Source organism: Carettochelys insculpta, chromosome 7 (genome assembly GCF_033958435.1).
Source record: "Carettochelys insculpta isolate YL-2023 chromosome 7, ASM3395843v1, whole genome shotgun sequence".
Lineage (NCBI taxonomy): Eukaryota > Metazoa > Chordata > Testudines > Carettochelyidae > Carettochelys > Carettochelys insculpta.
In genome coordinates, this window is record NC_134143.1 from 45,188,368 (window position 1) to 45,209,567 (window position 21,200).

A 21,200-nucleotide genomic window follows, 5' to 3' on the forward strand; every position below is an offset into this window, starting at 1 on the left:
CATAAATTACAGATGGTGGAGACCAATTGGGAGTGGCAATGAGAATTAGGAGTCAGTGAAGAAAATTCAGCAGATTAGAGAATGATGTACTGTAACTGATATGAAATTTTCATTAGACTTGACATGCAGTATTCCATTTTATATCTATAAATGCTATATTTCATGCTTATTAATGCATCTTCTCAGTAGAACAGTGCCTGAAATGTCACATATAAACTGGCAAATTTTGGGGGGTTGCTGCTTTGACTCAGTATAAGCAAAAAAGAAATATCCTGATGAATTTATAGAATTTTTAAATTTATTCTAAGTGTTCAACCAAAAGTAAAGCAGGGTGAAGAGTGGTTTACAATCTCTGATACCAGGCAGGGCACCAGTACCGGTGATATCACCAACAGTATCACCTTCCACCAGAAGGGTGCCTGCCAACTCTGCTCTCAAACACCATTGTATAGCATGTGCTTAATTGGGTGAAATATTCTTTTTGAAATACTCGTTTCACATACTCATAGTTACAAACAAAAACAACGAGGACTCAGGTGGCAGCCTGAAAACTAACACATTTATTAGAGCATAAGCCTCTGTGAGTTGCAGCTCACTTTGTCAGGTGCATAAAGTGAAAAATTCAGATGACAGGGATACAGAGATGGGAGCATTACACCAGCACTAATTCAACCAAGGTGGTGTGGCTCACTTTCAACAGTGGTAGGAAGGTGAGAATACCTAAAGGGAAAATTACTTATTGTAATGAGAGAGCAATTCTCAGTCTCTATTTTGACCATTCTGGTTGTGTCAAACTTGCATATGCATTCCCAGTTTCATGTTTCAGTCTGTTTTTGAAGGTGTTTTTTGGTTAAGAATGAAATGGTAACCTTCAAGTCTGTATGTCCAGGGAGGTTAAAGTGCTCTATCATGGTTTATTGTATGATACCATTCTTGATGTCTGATTTGTGTCCATTTAGTCTTTTGCGTAGAGACTGTCTAGTTTGTCCAATGTACATGGTGGGTGCATTGTTGCCACATGATAGCATATATCACATTAGTAGGTGTGCAGGTGAATGAGTTTTTGATGGTGTGGCTGATGTGGTTAGGTCCTATGATGGTGTCACTGGGGTGGATGTCTGGACAGAGGTGGCAACAGGGCTTGTTGCAGGGATTGGTTCCTGGTTTAAAGTTTCTGTTGTGGGATGTGTGATGGGTGATATTTATTTCAGGTTGGGAGGTTGTCTGGAAGCAAGAACTGGCCTGTCTCCCAAGGTCTGAGAGATCAAGGGATTGTCCTAGACCAAGTGTCTCAAACTCATGGCCCAGTGGCCTTCTGTAGCACAAGCAGTTCCACAATCTTGCCTGCACATGGCTGCTGGTATGAGTCCCTGAGGCCCTGGGGAGTTGGACATCCCTTCCTTCAAGCCCAGCCCCTGCTTTTTCCCCATATCTCATCCCTTCCCTTAAGATCCCATCTCCGAGGGCTGTGGCCTTGGATTACTTGGGGGCCTGGCACCAGGCAGCTGCAGGGTTCAGGTCCCCCTGCACTCACTGCAGTGACGAGAGCTGTGGGGAAGCGGCATGATGCAGGAGCCTTTTCTCCACTCCACTGCCATCTCTCAGGACAGCCCAGTCACTTTGCTTCACCTCAGTGGTGGGCAGCAGAACCCCTAAGTCCCAGCACAGGCTGGCTTGGGAGAGGGGCTGTGGAGCAGAACAGCGTCTGCTCCATGGCTCTGCTTCCAGAGCTATTAACACTAGTTTGTAACCAGTCCTTTGGATCAGCTGCTGTACCTAGTGACTGGAAGATAGCTAATGTAACATCGATATTTAAAAAGGGCTCTAGAGGTGACTCTGGCAATTACATACTGGTAAGTTTAACGTCAGTTCCGGGCAAACTAGTTGAAACAATAGTAAAGAATAAAATTGTCAGGCACGTAGAAGAACGTAATTTGATGGGGCAAAAGTCAACATGGTTTCTGCAGAAGGAAGTCATGTCTTACTAATCTGTTACCGTTCTTTGAAGGAGTTAACAAACATGCAGACAGGGGAGATCCAGTGGGTATGGTTGTCCAGGGACTCTCCAGCAATGCCATGGCATCTGCAGCAATGCTGGGCCCCCGACAGGTGGTGGGAAGACGCCACAAAACAAACCCTCAACACCTTTTAGGTCCCGGAGCCCGCCCCTGTGGCCTGTGTTGGGGTGTGCCCCTAGAGGGTGCGGACCTACACTGGCACGCCCTGGGAAGACTGAGGTTGAGGAGAGAAATGAGGCAGGCAACAGAGATATGTGAAACACAAGTGGTTTATTAATACACTAGGAAGGAACGGGAAGTATTACTGCCAGTCCTATTCTAATATCAGTATACACTTACTTGAATCAACAGCAAGATGACCATTTTTAATACCAGACTGTGACGTGGTCTCAGGTAAATTCAGCCCAGGGCCAGTTCAAAGGAAAGTAACATGTCTGTATGTATATATATTTTGAAATAAAAGGAGGGAGAGGGCACTACTCCTCTTTACCCTTACCGGGGACTGGGTTGCTACTCCGATCCCAATAGTAATAGTGATTTTTTAAAAGGCCGATGGAGTCTGTCACCTCTCTATCAAGCCGAATAGAAAAGACAAGAAGAGGGGAGGCCACACCTTCACTGGTAAGTATTCTTTGTTGGTACCAATATTTTAACAAGCTAATAACATTTTTCCCCTTAACTAGGTTATTAATAGGCTAACAATTATTACCTATAATTTACTACTAAAATGGTTTAACAATCCTATCTATTACTAACTTAATTAACAATCCTATCTATCAGTAAGGTTCCTATTAATAAAACAACTTATCTATTAAAACTAACATTTAAAAGAACTATCTATGATAAACAGATTAATTGAAGTGGTAACAGTTCCAAACTACAAGAAGTCTTAGTAAGTGTCTCTTGCACTGGAACTCAGTCAGTGGCCAGCAAGACCCGGCCTAAGGTTGGTCCTCGGGGTGCTGTGCCTGCCCTGCCTGACAGGCACTCAGCAGGGGGATTGGCCCTGCTCCCCTACTAGGGGTCCCTTAAGCTACTGGCAGGAAAGGTATCGCCTTGTCTTCAGGCCCCGCACAAAGCACAGGCCTGCTAGTAGGTTTGGATACTTGTCTGGTAGAGATTTATTACATCCGGTAGTACGCCGCTGCTGGTTGAGCAGGCAATGAAGAGGGGTGCTGCTGGTCTCGTGGTGGGCCCTGAGGTTCGCAACACCAGAGACTCAGTACCTGCGCGGACGCAGGCCAGTTCGACCTCTGGCGAGCTCGCTATCAGGCTTGCCGCCTTGCTGCCGAAGCCGCTGCCACAGGAATGCAGGCTGGTGACGGTCTTGCGCCCCTCTGGGTGGTGACAGTCTTGCACCTCTCTTGGGTCTTCTGCTTCAGTCTTCACCCCGAAGGGCTGGCCTAGGGACTTGGCAGATGCTCTTGCGAGCCACGCCTTCCCGTCCAGGGCCGTCCGGAATGGGCTGTGTGCCCTGCTTATATAGAGATCCCTCATAAATATTCATGAGGTAATTTGCATAAGTCATCTGCATTTAGAATTCCAAGGGGGATCAAAAAGTGACCAATCACAACATTTGATTCCAGGTAGCTGTGACCTCACTGCAAGTCCTTATGAATTATTCATGAGCCGATTCAAATTCCTGGGGGAGCTACCGGTCAAAAAGAACCGTTACAGTGCTGCCAATGGGCAAGCAATGACAATTTAAAGCTTCATGTGTCTGTGGGGATTTTTATCATACAGCCCCTTTCCACCAAAATCATGCGGTCCCTGACTCACGGGGGCAATAATGCCTGTGTAGATGGTTTATACACGACAACGGTATACTTAGATTTCCAGAAAGCCTTTGACAAGGTACCACATCAAAGACTCTTATGTAAATTAAGTTATCATGGGATAAGAGGGAAGGTCCTTTCATGGATTGAGAACTGATTAAAAGACAGGAAACAGAGGGTAGGCATAAATGGTAAATTTTCTGAATGGAGAGGGGTAACTAGTGGTGTCCCCCAAGGATCAGTCCTGGGACCAATCCTATTCAATTTATTCATAAATGATCTGGAGTAGGGGGTGAGCAGTGAGGTGGCAAAGTTTGCAGATGACACTAAACTGTTCAATATAGTCAAGACATAGAAGACTGTGAAGAACTTCTAAAAGATCTCATCAAACTGAGTGACTGGGCAACAAAATGGCAAATGAAATTTAATGTGGATAAGTGTAAGGTAATGCACATTGGAAAAAATAACCCCAATTATACTTACAATATGATGGGAGCTAGTAGTAGTAGTAGGCATCCTTCAGTCTGCATAGACTATGGATCGCGCCCTTTAAAGTTTCAATTGAGGACTTCATTTACAGCATCTATTGTGACTATGAAGACCCACACGAGAGTGACAGTCCTTGCTGCATCTCTTGCAGATGTAGTGGGTGTCTGGCAAGTCCTTATTGTGCTTTCTGTGCGCTCGCTTCTCCTCTGCTAGCTGTCTGATCTTCATCTCGCCCTTCTGAAGGCCCTTGTGTAACCCCTGCCTCCATCTGCTGCGGTCATCTGCTAGTTTTTCCCAGTTGTCCAGCTCGATGTCTACCTCTCTGAGGTCTCTCTTGCAGACATCTTTGTAGCGCAACTGGGGGTGTCCGGGAGGTCTTTTGCCAGAGGCTAGCTCACCATACAGGATGTATTTTGGAATCCTTCCATCATTCATCCTGTGGACGTGGCCAAGCCAGTGAAGTCGACGCTGCCTGAGGAGGGTGTGCATGGTTGGGATTCCAGCTTGCTTGAGGACGGCGGTGTTGGTCACTCTGTCCTTCCATGATATTCCAAGGATGCGCCTGAGGCAGCGCAAGTGGAAGACATTCAGCCTCTTTTCCTGGCGGGCATACAGGGTCCAAGTCTCGCTGCCATAAAGGAGGGTGCTGCGGATGCAGGCTCTGTAGACTTGCATTTTGGTGTGAGTGTACAGCTTGTTGTTATTCCACACTGTCTTGCTGAGTCTGGACAGAGTTGTGACTGCTTTTCCAATCCTCCTATTTAGCTCAGTGTCCAACGACAGGGTGTCAGTGATGGTGGCTAACTTAGCTATAACTAATCAGGAAAGAGATCTTGAAGTTATCGGGGATAGTTCCTTGAAAACATCCACGCAGTGTGCAGAGGCAGTCAAAAAGGCAAATAGGATGTTAGGTATTATTAAAAAAGGGATAGAAAATAAGACAAGGAGTATCTTACTGCCCTTATATAAATCTATGGTACGCCCACATCTTGCATACTGTGTACAGATGTGGTCTCCTCATGTAAAAAAAGATATCCTGGCACTGGAAAAGGTTCAGAAAAGGGCAACAGGAATGATTGGGGGCTTGGAACAGGTTCTGTATGAGGAGAGGCTAAAAAAGATTGGGATTTTTCAGTTTAGAAAAGAGGAGGCTGAGGGGGGACTTGATGGAGGTCTATAAAATTATGACAGGTGTGGAGAGGGTGAATAAGGAGAAGTTATTTTCATGTGCCCATAATACAAGAACTAGAGGACACCAAATGAAATTAATGGGTAGCAGGTTTAAAACTGATAAAAGAAAGTTCTTCTTTACTCAGTGAATAGTTGACCTGTGGAACTCCTTGCCAGAGGAGACTGTGAAGGCTAGGACTATAACAGAATTTAAGATACAGCTAGATAAATTCATGGAGATTAGGTCCATAAAAGGCTATTAGCCAAGGGTAGGAATGGTGTCCCCAGCCTCTGACTGTCAGAGACTGGAGATGGATGGCAGGAGACAAATTGCTTGATCATTGTCTTCAGTCCACTCCCTCTGGGGCACCTGGTACTGGCCACTGCCGGCAGACAGGCTACTGGACTAGATGGACCTTTGGTCTGACCCAGTATGGCCATTCTTGTGTTCTTATGCTCCCCATAGCTCCAGCTGCTGCAGTGAGTAGTGAGGGAGGAGGCATGATCCCAGATGCTCAAGGCCCTGCAGACTAACCTGACTGTGGGGACCATCCTATCCATAGGACAGTTTGGGAAACCCTATGATGGCTGCCCTAAGTGGGGGCCCTGGGATGGCTGTGCCGAACCAGAACAGTTTGGCACACTCATCCCCTGGACAATACGGATGTGCTGGGAGTGGCACTGAGCTAGCAGCCAGAAGCAGCTGTAGCCCCATTGTGCTACTAGTGGGATGGCAGGCAAAGCTGGGGGGCTCAGGAGTGGGGTTGGGGGGTAAAGCAAGCTGGCTGGCAGCTGGGGTTAGCAGTTGCATGAGTAGAACACACGGAGACCCCTTCCCCCCAAGACCGGCCAGAGGAAGGGGCCCACTGGGTCACCAGAAGGATTTAATGACTGGCTCTGGCCCTAATATAAATTGAGTCTGAGACCCCTATCCTAGATGATCCTCAAAATAAGTACCTCAAAAACAGACACATTCATGCACTTCTAGTTAGTTCCCTTCTCTCCCAAGAAATATAGTTCCCCTTTTCCTATAGGTACAATAACATTCACTGGGTGTGCCTGCACAAGAATAAATAGTGCTTAGGAGGGATAGAGTTTGTGACTGTCCTGTGCACTCACACATCAGGATGAATTGCTTTGGCAACAAAAATGTGTTGGTTTCTTGCACCAATTTCTTGCAGATAATGGGGTCTTGTTAGCCTCTTTAAAAATGGCACATATTCAATTTATGCACAACTTTAATGTTCACACTTTTTTGCATTTCAAGAGATATGAAAATGAATAGACTTTTAACCTGATGTCAGTGTGTAGAGTTTTCGAAAGTGGCTGATCAGGCAAAGGCATAGATTTTAAGTGGCAGGCCACAATTTTATTAAATCTAACGCGTGGTGGGGGGTGTTTGTCTACATGGCCATTTTATTGTGCTGTAACATTCTCCCTCATGGATGTGAAAAAAACATACCCCCTGAGTGCAGCATGTTAAATGCTTAGAGAGCCAGGTGGTTCTCTACCAGCGCTGGTGCTGGGATCACTCTGCCGCATCTTCATTTCAAACTTGAAAGTGTAGACAGGGCCTTTGACACCAGCATTTTCAGTGGTCCTGGTGCAGGAGTTACAGGGCTTCAGCCATATAACCAATAACTTGAGGTGGAGGAGACTCTTGACAGCCTAATCCTAGGATTTAGTTTGTTTTTGTGAATCCTTTCGCACATACCTCTCCCGCAGAGGAGAAAAGGAGACTAACACATGGGCTTTGATCCCTGAAGACCACAAACTTTCACCCTGTCCCAAAAGGTCCATCAGCAAAATTCCATCTCTTATTTCTGCAATCTGGTCCTTTCAAACCATGCTGCAGCCTGTCCACTGGAGGGACGTTGTTTCTCCTAACTATCCTTTTTAATTCCATCTTTTCCCCTGCCCCTTTTCCAAGTTCTTGGCATTTCTGCTTTTTCTCAGTTTTTTGTTCAGCTTCTAACTGTTGTTCTTTTTCTCTTTTGTTGCAACATCTTCCTTTCTGTCTCAAATATTCTTTGTTTCTCAAGGTGGCCATTCATTGGTGACTCACAGATCTCAGGAGAAGAGAAGCTTGAGCTGGAAGGGTTGCTGTTTGATAAATAACTCTGTAGCCATGAGCTGTTCCCAAAGCTAATTTCATTTGGAGCTGCTTCAGGAACAAGGAAGGAAGTGTGGGGGGCTTTCAAGGAAGTTCCTCTGTATGAACTCTCTGTGCTTGGAAATGTCAGATTTAGGTGAGGCACAGCTGGGTGGGTAGGGGCTCTCTGCACCAGCATCCCTTGTTAAAATCATAAGAACATAAGTTCAGTATTTATGAGCTATTCAGTAATGATCACTAATAATACCTGTTTTGACATCCCTGTCTCCTCGAAAGAGAAGCTAGAGTTCAGATGCCAATAGCAGAGCAATAAGCCATGCTTCCACACAGGCGGAGGGTCCACACAAGAAAGAAGAATATTGGAAACGAGTATAGGAGTAAGATTCACAAGATTTCTCTGTAGATCTCAGGACATCCACCCCCACCACTCCAAAGGCTCAGAATCAGGGATGTCCTAGAATCTCTGAAGCCTCAGTGCTAAGGAGCTCTGCCACCAGCTACTATCCCCCCTTTTGCTTTTTCAGAGCAGGGTATGATCTGAGCTCTGAGACCACTGAAGTAGATGGCAAAACTCCCGCAAACTTCAGCTGCAACAGGGTAATGCCCAAAAGCTACAAAATCCTGTGCAGGGCTTCTGAAGCAGGAATAGCTGTATATTTGTTTTATTGCCAGAGGGAAGACTAAATCTGTTGGCTTTGTATTGTAACTCAGGTTGATTGTTCAGCAAGGAGGTACAATAGGAAAAAATGATTTCAAAAAGTAACTTAATGGGTGGTGGGTGAAGCTGCTGCTTCAGGAGGTGGAGAGGTCTCTTAAAAGTAGTTCATCTGATAACCAAAAGTAAAAGCGAAACACATTTGTCCAGCTATGTGGAAGAAAAGAAATGTTAGCCCTTAAACTGACCTCTTCAACAGGGAGGGTGAAAGTGGGGTAAGGATGAACAGAAAGGACATGAAGACTTTGGAAGCAAGCTTTTGGACTATGGTAATTAACATTAAAAATATTTTAGATCAGGGTGGTCTTTTGAAGAACTTATTTTAAAAACTGCCTGCAGATCCAAGCAAATTTTAAACTAAGGTGCTGTTGACATAATAAAATACACCCCGTTTTGTCAGCAAATTCAGGATTGATACATGCCTGTTAAATAGCTTCATTACCCAATTAATGTACAGATTGTACATTACATTAATAGGTCTAAGAAGCTTCAAGGCTTTTCACCTTTAAGTTAACAAATCGACTTTGGGGGAAGAGTCATGAGTCAGCAAACTGCAAAAGCGTGCTGTGGGAACCTTCAGGAACTGTCAGAATAGGGACAGGAAGAGGAGTGATGGAGCACTAAGACCCAAAGGAGGCATTGCCTCCCTTTGCCTCTTACACCCATCTCCCATGAATAGCTTTCTGTAATGGATATGAACTTTCACTCAATAACAGACTTGTTGAAGTATAACTTTAATATTCACCACACCACAAAAATGGTAAACTCTATTAGCCTAGTCTGTGTGCAGACTTGATAAATTAGTATTTTCCGTATTTTTACTAAAGATCTAATGCTATCAGTTTGTTAGCTCTGCAATTTACAACAAATTGTCTGCTATGAAACCACTGTTTGTTCTGGTACTACTTGCCTTTTACATTTCCACTTTAGTGTGCTTTACTCTCCTGGATGACTGTGTGCTTTTCCTTGTCTGCATATATTCGTGATTAATAAATCTCTCTGTAAACCAAACTTATTTCTAAGCTCTACTGACCTTTCTGTATGCTTGTGTCTAACCTCCAAAGGGTCTTTATTTCTCTCCATGGTAAAATTACACTAATGTGAACGATCAACCAAACAATGACTAAATGATTTGATTTCTTCAGTTCTTTCAATTGTACTATACTCCAAGCATATATTGATTTTAATAGAATATCCTATCTAAAACTGTTGAGCATTAGCTTATATTTCTTTTTTCTGAAATACATAAGTTGTCATTAAATTCTGTCCTAGTAATACCAAAATCCAATTATTTTTCTCAGGCTGGCAGGATTAAAAAAGATGAGATTGCTATATTCCCGTTAGAAATGCCAGTAAAGATCTACATCTCCAGATGAATTGTATTTGAGCTTACATAACTTTTCTTAATCTTAGGTGGCTGACAATTTTTCTGGTTCATGTAGACTCACATCAGGCTTTATGAAGAAAATGCAAAAGACTAATGAAGGAATCCATAAAGAAATGTAGGCATTTGACCAGGACAATCCTATACTTCAGGTACATCTGCTGCATGCACAGATGATTTAGAAAATTAATGTTATGCCCTCTAATGTGGGTAATGTTCTGCCTTTCTTTAACTTGTTTATCAACTAGCACTAAAGTGATTTATGTCTGTACATTTAAGAAATAATATACGGATAGAAGTCTACAACTATTTCAATGTAGGTTTAGTAAAAAAAAAAAATTCTCACCTGCTATGAGGAGAGGAATTGCTCTATTTCATCTGATGTGAGCTAGGAACATCCCTAGAGAAATGGGAAAATCTGTACACTGATGTCCCTTTAGCATCTACTGCTTGAAACAGACAAGATCAGAAAAAGAGAGAATCAACATATTTATTTTATAATAAAATACAAATGTAAAAAAGATTATCACTGATCAAAGCTACAGGACTGATACTTTCCTGTAGTCTGCAAAGCAGCTTTTCAAGTTCTAACACAAGCTGCTATTAATAATGCTTTCTGCTTTAATATCTCTTCCCACTGGAAGATCTCTGAAGCATTTTATTTTAATAGAGTATGCCTCCCAATACTCCTTTGAGGTGAGTATTAATTTATTATTCCTATCTTATGGGTCGGGGAACTGACAAGCTGAGAAATTACAAAACTTGCTTAGGGTTACACAGCAAGCCTAAAGAACAGGCAGAAATACAAATTATACCTCCTGCCTCCCTGTCATATGCTTTAAAACCTGGTCCATCTTGGGTTCCTCTAGCCTCTGATCCTGTGGTCTTCTAAGAAAGGGAGTGATAGCAGCCTTCAGCTGCCTGAAGAGACTTCCAAAGAGGATGCAGCCAGGCTGTTCTCACTGCTGTCAAATGACAGAATAAAAAACAATGGTTTCAAGTTGCAGTGGGGAAGGTCTAGGTTGGATATTAGGGAAAATTGTTTAATTAGAAGGGTGGTGAAACACTGAATTGGTTACCTTAGATGCGGAGGAATCTCTGTCCGTAGAGGTTTTTAAGGCCAAGCTTGACTAAACCCTGGCTGCAATGACTTTGTTGTGGCTGCCAAGTATTCTGCTTGCAAAAAGGGATTGGGCTGGATAACCTCTTGAGGACTCTTCCAACCCTAATCTTATATGATTCTATGAAGCAGATCAAAAAGAGTCAAGCCCTTGGTTCTGCATTTCATTAAAATCCTTATTTCCTTGCACCAATGTATATCCATTATAGTTACTGCATTTTTGAGGAAAACCCACAGACAAATCTGAGTTGCCCTGAATTTTCTTTTATAAATAAAACAGGATATCATAAATGCAATTTTATTTTTCAAATTTAAAGCTGCTCTATGTATATTCAATAGCAATAACTTCATGCTTATTTTATATTGAATCACTTATAACAGTTATTTTGTAAGATTTGTCATGTGATATTTAAGAGACTCTTCTTCAGAAGCAAATATTTCACAATAGCTATGTGTAACTTTCTTTTTAAAAAACTTTCTAAAATAGTAACAGAGAGAAAGCCATACTAGTCTAGATACTATCAAAACAAAAAAGCAGTAAAGTAGCACTTTAAAGACTGACAAAATAACTTATTAGGTGAGCTTTCATGGGACAGATGCACTTCTTCAGACCATAGCCAGACCAGAACAGTCTCAATATTTGAGGCACAGAGAACCAAAAATAGTAATCAAGGTGGACAAATCAGAAAAAAATTATTATCAATGTGAGCAATCAGAAAAAAAAATACTAGGTTTGAAAACCTCTTAGGCTGCGTCTACACTAGCAAGTTCTTTTGAAAGATTTTTCGAAAGAAGGGGGCTTTTTCAAAAGATCTCATGGGTCATCTACACACAAAAGGCGTTCTTTTGACAGTAAATTGAAAGACTGTGGCACTACTTTCAAAATCACCCTTCCTTTCCCATGTCAGGAAGAATGCCCCCTTTTGAAAGCTTCTTTTGAAAGAAAAAAGTGTGTAGACACTCCACAAGGCCCTCCTTTTGAAAGAGCAGTCCTCGTGGGGCCTGATTTTTGAATCGCTGTCCCATTCTTTTGAAAGAGTGGGGTCTACGTGGACACCCTCTTTCAAAAGAATAGATCACTCTTTCAATCCTCTTTTTTTGTGTGTGTGTGTGTGAACACACTCTTTTGAAATAAGTGCTTTGGGAAGAGATCTTCTGGAAGAGCATCTTTTGAAAGATCTCTGTAGTGTAGAGGTAGCCTTAGAGTGAATATTTTAATTTTTGTTCTACAGAATTTTATCTTCATGGTTAGCTTTGTTCATAAATAAAATAACTCATGGCTTAATAGGGGCTGACTCAAAAGTGCCGGGGGAGCTTTACCCTCAGCTCTGCACTAGGCCCTGCCCCATTCTAGCCCTATTCCCATGGTCTCACCCTACCTCACCCCTTCCTGACCAGTCCCATCCCCCCCCCATAAGCATGCCACACCTATACTCCTCCCTTTCCCCACAGATTCCAAAATGCCCTGAAATAGCTGATCATGGTAGGTGGGAGGAAGGGGGAAGGCACTCATATGCAGAGCCACTGGTGCATGGGAAGCCCTGGGAAAGAGGAGGAAGTCTGATTAGGGGAGGGTTGTCCATGGATGCTCAGCACTCACCAATTTTTTCCGTATGGGTGCTCCAGCCCTAGAGCATCCATAGAGGAGGAGCCTATGGATGGCTGTACACCTCTTTGAAGTGTAAGAAAGAATATTCAGCATATGTGGGTTTAATTATTTTAGAGTAGGCAAAATTTCTGTAGTCTTTAACCATAGGTATAGCTCTTCAAAAGAAAAGGGTAAGTGCATGTTTCATGGAAGTTCCAAGTCTGAATGAACGCATGTTAGATAAAATACTTAGTTTAGCTTTTGTGATTGGATAAGGTGTTCTTCAACATGTAATACTTCTGAAAGCTACACCTAGAAAATTTAACACTGTAGGCCCAATCCTCATCTCATGTAAACTGGTGTAGATGCATTAATTTCAATGGATCTACATTGATTTACACTGCTGAGGATGCGATCCTATGAGCCTAATTCTGCCATGATTACAATGTAGCATTATTGAAATCATGCAGGTGATCTCACTGGGTGAGTATACACTAGAAAAATCTTTGAATGTTTTCCTGCATAGGCACAGCTACATAACTGCTACCAGCAGTGCAGACTGCAGTGCAGACTAGTCACAGGTGTTCTTACAATGTTGGTAGCATCAACCTAGCTGTGGTACTGCTGCCAAATACTTGCACATTTCCATAGTGTGGACAAATACCCTTGTGCTGGTGTGTAATTTATTAAAAAGGGCAAAATTTGGCTCTGCTAGCTTCTTGCCAGTTGGGTTTAAAAACTTGCAGTAAGCATGCAAAGCAAATTATCAGACACTAAGCAGTGAAAACACATTTACTTCTCAAAGTACACAGAAACTGATAGATTGTAGTTATTTATTTTAGAAAGAGAAGGTTTAAAGCAGAAAAATTGGTAGTCAATGTCAAATAGAACATCCTGACTTCGAAAGAGTAAGCTGCTCTTTGAAAGGGCTTTTAATATATAACATATATATACAAATAAGGAATAGCACCTAATAGATTGTGTTTGTAGTAAAATATTGGTAAGAGATGTCTCGTGAAAAGAATCTCTTGCCTGGTGCATTTGAACAGAATACCTATCTCACTGTAGAAATTATCTTGCTCCACTTGTCATAAGGGGGCTGCCAATAAAAAATGGAAGTTAAATGGAAATATTAATAAGTTATATCTTATTAAATTCTTTATGTTTTTGTGAATATTTGTATTATTTAACTGACTTATTTTCAGCTGACTTTAGGTACTGTATGCCATCGATTAGTAAAAAAAAGAAAACAAAAACTAGATTTTAATGTCTGAATGGTAGCCAAAATATGATGGTTGTATCATTTATAAGTATTTGTGTAATGTAGAAGTAGAATGTTTTAGGATTCTATACCTTTCAGTTTTATGTGTTGCACCCTACCAGCCCTCCATTGCTGACTAGCTGGAAGGAACAGCCTGGTGCCATTGGTAGATGTGCAGTGGGTAAGCTGCCAGTGCCTACTCTGATCTTGAGCAGAAAAAGACCAGAAAAGTCTTTTTGACTTAGTATGGTCATCCTTTACTTTTAGGATGTTTTATTTTCCTTTACTGTGTGGAAATTTCTATAGTGATTACCTCAGGTTCTCAGAATGTAGTGTATTGCTCTTTGTTCCAAAGAGGCTGTGTAATTCTTGTATGTGTAAGTGAAGACTGCATACATAGAAAGAGATGTGTGAACACCATCACCAGATCCAGTGGCCAAGGAAGGAATGAAAGACTCCAAGGCACCACAAGACTACCAAAAGTGCCTATTATACCTTGTGCTTGAGGAAAGGCAGACTGATGATGCTGTAACTAAGACAAGCACTCCCCGAGAATGAGATGATAGATCCCACCAAAATCAAAATGTGGCAACTCCCAAAGGCAGTTGTTTTACAATGCTGATGAAGGATGACACAGAAAATAACTTTGAGATTGCATTGACTGCAACTTGATTATTCAACAAATTCTTGGAAAGTATTGGAGACAATTTTTTATTTCAGAATGTGGAGAAAGCTGTTCTAGATTTGATTGTAACAAACAGGGCAAAACTGGGTGAGAATTTGAAGGTGGAAAGCAGCTTGGGTGAAAGTGATCATGAAACGATAAAGTTAATGATTCAAAGGAATAGAAGGCAGTAGAATGTCAAAGAAAAATGGCAATGGATTTCCAGAAGTCAGTCTCTAGCAAACTCAGAGAATTGGTAGGTAAATTCCCAAGTCCAAGAGAAAAAGTAATTGAAGACATTTGGCAGTTTTTTCAAAGAGGACTTATTGGCTACGTCTACACGTGCACCCAACTTCGAAATAGCTTATTTCGATGTTGCGACATCGAAATAGGCTATTTCGATGAATAACGTCTACACGTCCTCCAGGGCTGGCAACGTCGATGTTCAACTTCGACGTTGCTCAGCCCAACATCGAAATAGGCACAGCGAGGGAACGTCTACACGGCAAAGTAGCACACATCGAAATAAAGGAGCCAGGCACAGCTGCAGACAGGGTCACGGGGCGGACTCAACAGCAAGCCGCTCCCTTAAAGGGCCCCTCCCAGACACACTTTCATTAAACAGTGCAAGATACACAGAGCCAACAACTAGTTGCAGACCCTGTATATGCAGCACGGACCCCCAGCTGCAGCAGCAGCAGCCAGAAGCCCTGGGCTAAGGGCTGCTGCCCACGGTGACCACAGAGCCCCGCAAGGGCTGGAGAGAGAGTATCTCTCAACCCCCCAGCTGATGGCCGCCATGGAGGACCCCGCTATTTCGATGTTGCGGGACGCGGATCGTCTACACGTCCCTACTTCGATGTTGAACGTCGAAGTAGGGCGCTATTCCCATCTGCTCATGGGGTTAGCGACTTCGACGTCTCGCCGCCTAACGTCGATTTCAACTTCGAAATAGCGCCCAACACGTGTAGACGTGACGGGCGCTATTTCGAAGTTACTGCCGCTACTTCGAAGTAGCGTGCACGTGTAGACGCAGCCATTAAGAGCACAAGAAAAAACTATTCCATTGTGTAGGAATAGTTGGCAAGAGACCACTCTGGCTAAACAGGAAGATCTTGAATTATGTAAAAAAAGAGTCCTACAAAAAGTGGAAACTAGCTTAAATTAGGCTGAATATAAAGAAGACCAAAGTAGAAAGACCAAAGCTCAAAATAGCTAGAGACATAAAGGGTAATAAGAAAGTACTCTACAAATACTTTAAAAGCAAGAAGACCGAGGACAGAATAGGTGCATCTACACTAGCCAGCTACTTCGAAGTAGCTGGCACAACATCGTGCACTATTTCGATGTTGAAATCGACATTAGGTTGTGAGATGTTGAAATCGCTATTCCTATCCAAAGATGAGAATAGTTCCCTACTTCGACATTCAACGTCAAAGTAGGGCATGTGTAGATGATCCGCATCCTGCTGCTTCGAAATAGCGGTGTCCTCCATGGCGGCAATCAGCTGGGGCATTGAGACACGCTGTCCAGCCCCTGTGTGGCTCTATGGTCCCTGTGCACAGCAGTCCTTAAAACACCATGGACCCAGATTTCCTGTGGCAGGAAACTGAGAGCGTGCAGGCAGCAGCTCATGCACATGCTAGCCCTGCACACCCTCCAGAGGCCTCAAAGCACCACCCATGGCCAGTCCCCAGAGTGCCCCCAGGGCTCTCCCCGAGGGGACCCAGGCACCCCCAGCAGCCAAACAGGGGGCCAAAAAGAGGTGGGGGCCCCTCCTGGTTGGAGGCTGAGCTCCCAGACCTGCTGGGGCTCTGAGGTGAGGAGGAGGTGCTCCATGTGATGGGGAGCAAGTGGTGGAATGCGGAAGTGTTTGCCCGACTGGCCGAGGGCCTGGCTGCCTGGGGTCACCCTGCCCGCACTCTGAATCGCATCCAGAGCAAGGTGAAGGAGTTGCAGCAGGGTTACACCTGGGCCCAGGACTAGGCCAGCTGGTCTGGGGCTGCCCCTGCCACTTGCCCCTATTACAGGGAGCTCAGGGCCACCCTGGGCCCCTGGGACACCTCCTCCCACCTGGCCACCCTTGACACCACAGTCAAGGAGCCCCAGCAGGCCTCAGAGCTGGAGTCCGGCCCTGAGACCAGCCCTGCACCCCAGGGCCCACCCGAGGAACCACCCCTCAGGACAGCGGAAGAGGGGTCCAGAAGCGAGGAGGGGGGGCTCCTCATAGACCTCCCCACCCGGAGCACCAGCTGGGCGTCCTCCCACTGGGGTTCCCCCGACCGTGGCAGTGGACATTCAGGTACGTACCCCACAGAGCACACACACCCGGGCCATGGGCACCAGACATGACTGGGAGCCCCACACACCCCCAGGGGACCCTGACCCACAACTGCCCAGCCACAGCACGGTCCCAGGATGGTGGCATGGCCATCAGTTCCTGTCAGCACCCACACCCATGGACAGCACTTTGCCCTAACCCCAGGAGCATGGAGACCATGTGATGGGGACACCCAACAGGGACACCACACCCACCAACGAGGACGGAGACCCAGCACCCAAGAGGAGATGGGGGGAATGGGCCACCGGCCAGGGCACAGTACTAACAGCCTTCTCCTCCCTCTCTCCCTCCCCGCAGCTGCACCACCCGAGGCCCCAGGCAGCCAGGCACCCTCCATGGTCCCCGAGAGCCCACTGGAGGTCAGCCACCACCAGCACCCAGGGACACCTCCAAGGCCAGTGGGATGGACATGCCACCACCAGACCCAAGGGATGGCCCTCGTGGACCCCCAGCTCCTGGCAGCTCTCCAGCAGCAGGTGGAGATGCCTGAGGAGAGATTCCACTTCAACCAGGAGGAGTCCACCTGGCACTGGGAGGTGTGAGAGGATTTCATAGGGGTGTTCCGGGACATAGCTGGGTCGATCCAGGAGGCTGTCACATGGCTGCTGCCCCCCGCTGGCCCCCCGTCATTCCACCCAATGCCCCTCTGCTGCACCACCTGCTGCGCCACCTGCTGTGCCGCCTGCCAGCCCCCCAGGACCGGAGCCCACTGGGGCTGAAGACCGGCAGGTGGAGGCATCCCGGCTGTACCTGCCAGTCCTCCTGGCCCCCAGCCGGCCACGCCGGGGACTGTGGACAAGGGGGAGGGGCTGCAACCCGTACCCGCTGGGGGTCGTGCCTCTCTACATCCACCCCAGATTGATGGGCAAACGGCCAAGCCATCCGCTGGTCTCCCATTTGTATATAGTTGTCCCCCTTGTGTATAGTTGTTTCCCTTGTATATAGTTGTCCTCCTTTGAACACTGGTTCCAGTTTTTGTTGTGAACATAACACAGTTACCAGTTTCCAATAATCCACAGTTTTGTTTTCCAGAGAACCTGAGATGTGTGCTTGTTGGGGGGATGGTGTGGGGGCAGTGTGCAGGCAGTATGTGCGGGGCCCTCTGGGGAAGGCCAGGGACGTGCTCAGGGGTCTCCCTGATCAAAATGGGCCCACAGGGCCTCGCGGACCCATACCCCCTCATGGTGGGCCTGGCGACTGGGTGTGGCAGCTGGCTGGGGGAAGCCCATGCTGGTGTCAACTGCCCACCCCTGGACGAAGGCCTCCCCCTTACTCTCCTCAATGTTGTGGAGCATGCAGCATGCGCCCACAACCTGGGGGATGTTCTGGAGGGTGTCGTCTAGGCAGCCCAGGAGGCACTGCCAGCGGCCCTTCAGGCCGCCGAAGGTCCTCTCCACCACCTGGCAGGTGTGGTTCAGTCGCACATTGAACTGCTCATGGCTGGCATTGAGGTGGCTGGTGTATGGGCGCATGAGCCAAGGCTGACGGGGGTAGGCCGTGTCTGCCACGAGGCAGAGGGGCACGGTGGTCCCCTACAGGGATCTCCTTCTGGGGAATGTAGGTCCCTGCCTCCAGCTGGCGGCACAGGCCCGAGTTCCGGAACATGTGGGCTTCGTGTGTACAGTCTGGCCAGCCCACATAGACATCCTGGAAGCAGCCCAGGCCTCTTCCCCCCAGGTCCCCCTCTCGGACACCACCCCAGGTACCCCCTCACCCAGTCCCTCCTTTCCCGGCACCCCTCCCTCCCCAGCCCCACACCCGGCCCCTTCCCCGGCCTCCCCGCCCCCCCAGGCTTGCCCAGGCCTCCTTACCTCCATGACAACAGCCCAGACCATGGCCTTTCCAACTCCGAACTGGTGTCCCATGGAGCAGTAGCTGTCTGGAGTGGCCAGCTTCCAGACAGCTATTGCGACCCTCTTCTCGACAGGGAGGGCGCACCGCATCCATGTGTCCTGGTGCCTCAGTGCAAGGGTGAGCCACTTACAGAGCTCCAGGAAGGTCTGCCGGTGCAAGCAGACGTTCCGCAGCCACTGGTCATTGTCCCACTCCCCTATGACCAGCAGCTCCCAGCACTCAGAGCTGGTGGGGTAGCTCCCGAGTCGGCGGAGCACCCGGCAGGGGAGGAACAGGGGAGCTTGGTGGTCAGGGGCATCCCCATCTGCCTCCCTTGCAGCACCTAGCAGGGTGTTTGCTCCCTGGGTGACTACCTGGAAGGCTTCCAGGTGCTGCCGCCACTGCTGCTGCTGCTGGGGGTCCAAAGCTGCTGTGTATCAGTCTGAGAGAGTGTGGCTAGCGCTCTGCAGACCTTGTACTGTGCAGGCCGGGTGTGTCTGGGAGGGGCCCTTTAAAGTATCAGCTTGCTGTTGCCCCAGAAGGGCTAGTCCAGCTTGTGACGCTGTCCACAGGCTTTCCTGGTCCCTTATTTCAACAGGGAGCGCTTGTGCATGTGGACGTTCTGCGTTTCCTTCCAGGGCGGCTCCTTTCAGTGTTCCCCGTCGCTACTTTGACATTGAACGTTGATGGCAGCAGCCCCAGAGAATGTGTGGACAATATACATTAAGTAGCCTATTTTGATGTTGCTACTTCGAAATAGGCTACTTCGACATAGTGTCCTAGTGCAGATGTAGCCAATAAGTCAGTTACTCAATGAAAAAGGAAAAAAACAACAGAAAATGTGGAAATGGCAGAGGATCTTAATAACTTTTTATTTTGTTTTTGCCATGAAGATTGCCAGTGATTGTATATCTAACATAATGAATGCTAGCGAAAATGGAATTGGTTCAGAAGTTAAACTAGGAAGGGAACAAGTTAAAAATTATTTAGATAAGTCAGACGTCTTCAGGTCACCAAGACCTTTTGGTAAGTCAATAAGATGCTAAATAACAGCATGGATTTGTGAAGTACAAATCTTCTCAAACCAAATTTATAGCTTTCTTTGATAAGATAGGAAGCCTTGTGGATAAGAGGGAAGGAGTATATATGGCATATCTAGACTTTGGACAGTCTCACATGGCCTTCTTATTAACAAACTGAGGAAATATGACCTAGAGGGAGATACTATAAGGTGGATGAGCAACTGGCTGGATAACCATTCCCAGAGAGTAGTTATCAATAGTTCGTAGGTGTGCTGGAAGGGTGGGGCTTTGCAGGGTATCAGGTTTAGAACTGGTTCTGTTCAACATGTTCATCAGTGGTTTAGATAATGGCATAGACAGTACACTTATAAAGTTTGTAAACAACATGAAGCTGAACAAAACAAAACACTTGGTATTAAGAAAGACAGCAATTATCTCATGCATTACAAGAGCTGTGTCTACACGTGCACGCTACTTCGAAGTAGCGGCACCAACTTCGAAATAGCGCCCGTCGCAGCTACACGCGTCGGGCGCTATTTCGAAGTTAACTTCGACGTTAGGCAGCGAGACGTCGAAGTCGCTAACCTCATGAGGGGATCGGAATAGCGCCCAGGGACCGTGTAGACGATCCGCGTCCCGCAACGTCGAAATTGCTGGGTCCTCCATGGCGGCCATCAGCTGGGGGGTTGAGAGATGCTCTCTCTCCAGCCCCTGCTGGGCTCTATGGTCACCATGGGCAGCAGCCCTTAGCCCAGGGCTTCTGGCTGCTTCTGCGGCAGCTGGGGATCCATGCTGCAGGCACAGGGTCTGCTACCAGTTGTCAGCTCTGTGTATCTTGTGTTGTTTAGTGCAACTGTGTCTGGGAGGGGCCCTTTAAGGGAGCGGCTTGCTGTTGAGTCCGCCCTGTGACCCTGTCTGCAGCTGTGCCTGGCACCCTTATTTTGATGTGTGCTACTTTGGCGTGTAGACATACCCTCGCAGCGCCTATTTCGATGTGGTGCCGCGCAACGTCGAAGTTGAACATCGACGTTGCCAGCCCTGGAGGACGTGTAGACGTTATTCATCGAAATAGCCTATTTCGATGTTGCTACATCGAAATAAGCTATTTCGATGTTGGCTTCACGTGTAGACGTAGCCAAGGACTGCTTCCCTTCTTTTGATATTCATAGTTATCTCAAGCAAGACACTTAACTTCCCCCACCCCTCAACCCCATCCTTCAGTTCCACGTATTTGATTTGTTAGTTTTTATTGCAATTTTTTTGGACCTCTGTGCTATATAACTGAGTCTGGACTGGGAATGCTATAGATCTGATGAAGTGGGTCTGTTCCACAAAAGCTCATCACCGAATAAATCATTTTGTTATTCTTTAAAGTGCTACATGACTGCTGTTTTGTTTTGTTAGAATACAGACTAACACAGCTACCTCTCTGTTACTATCCAATACCAAGCTGGGAAAGTAGGAAGTGCTTTGGATCTAGATACACTTGAGAAATGGTCTGATGTAAATAGGATGAAATTCAATAGGTAAAAATGAAGTGTGTTCCACTTTGGAAGTATCAATGAGTTGCATATATGTACAAAATAGGAAGAGACTACCTTGGAAGCAGTAATCTGGAAAGGGATCAAGAGGTCACAGTGGACCGCAAATTAAATATGAATCAGCAGTGTGACACTCAGGGGCAGTGGGAGGAGGAAAGCAAACATC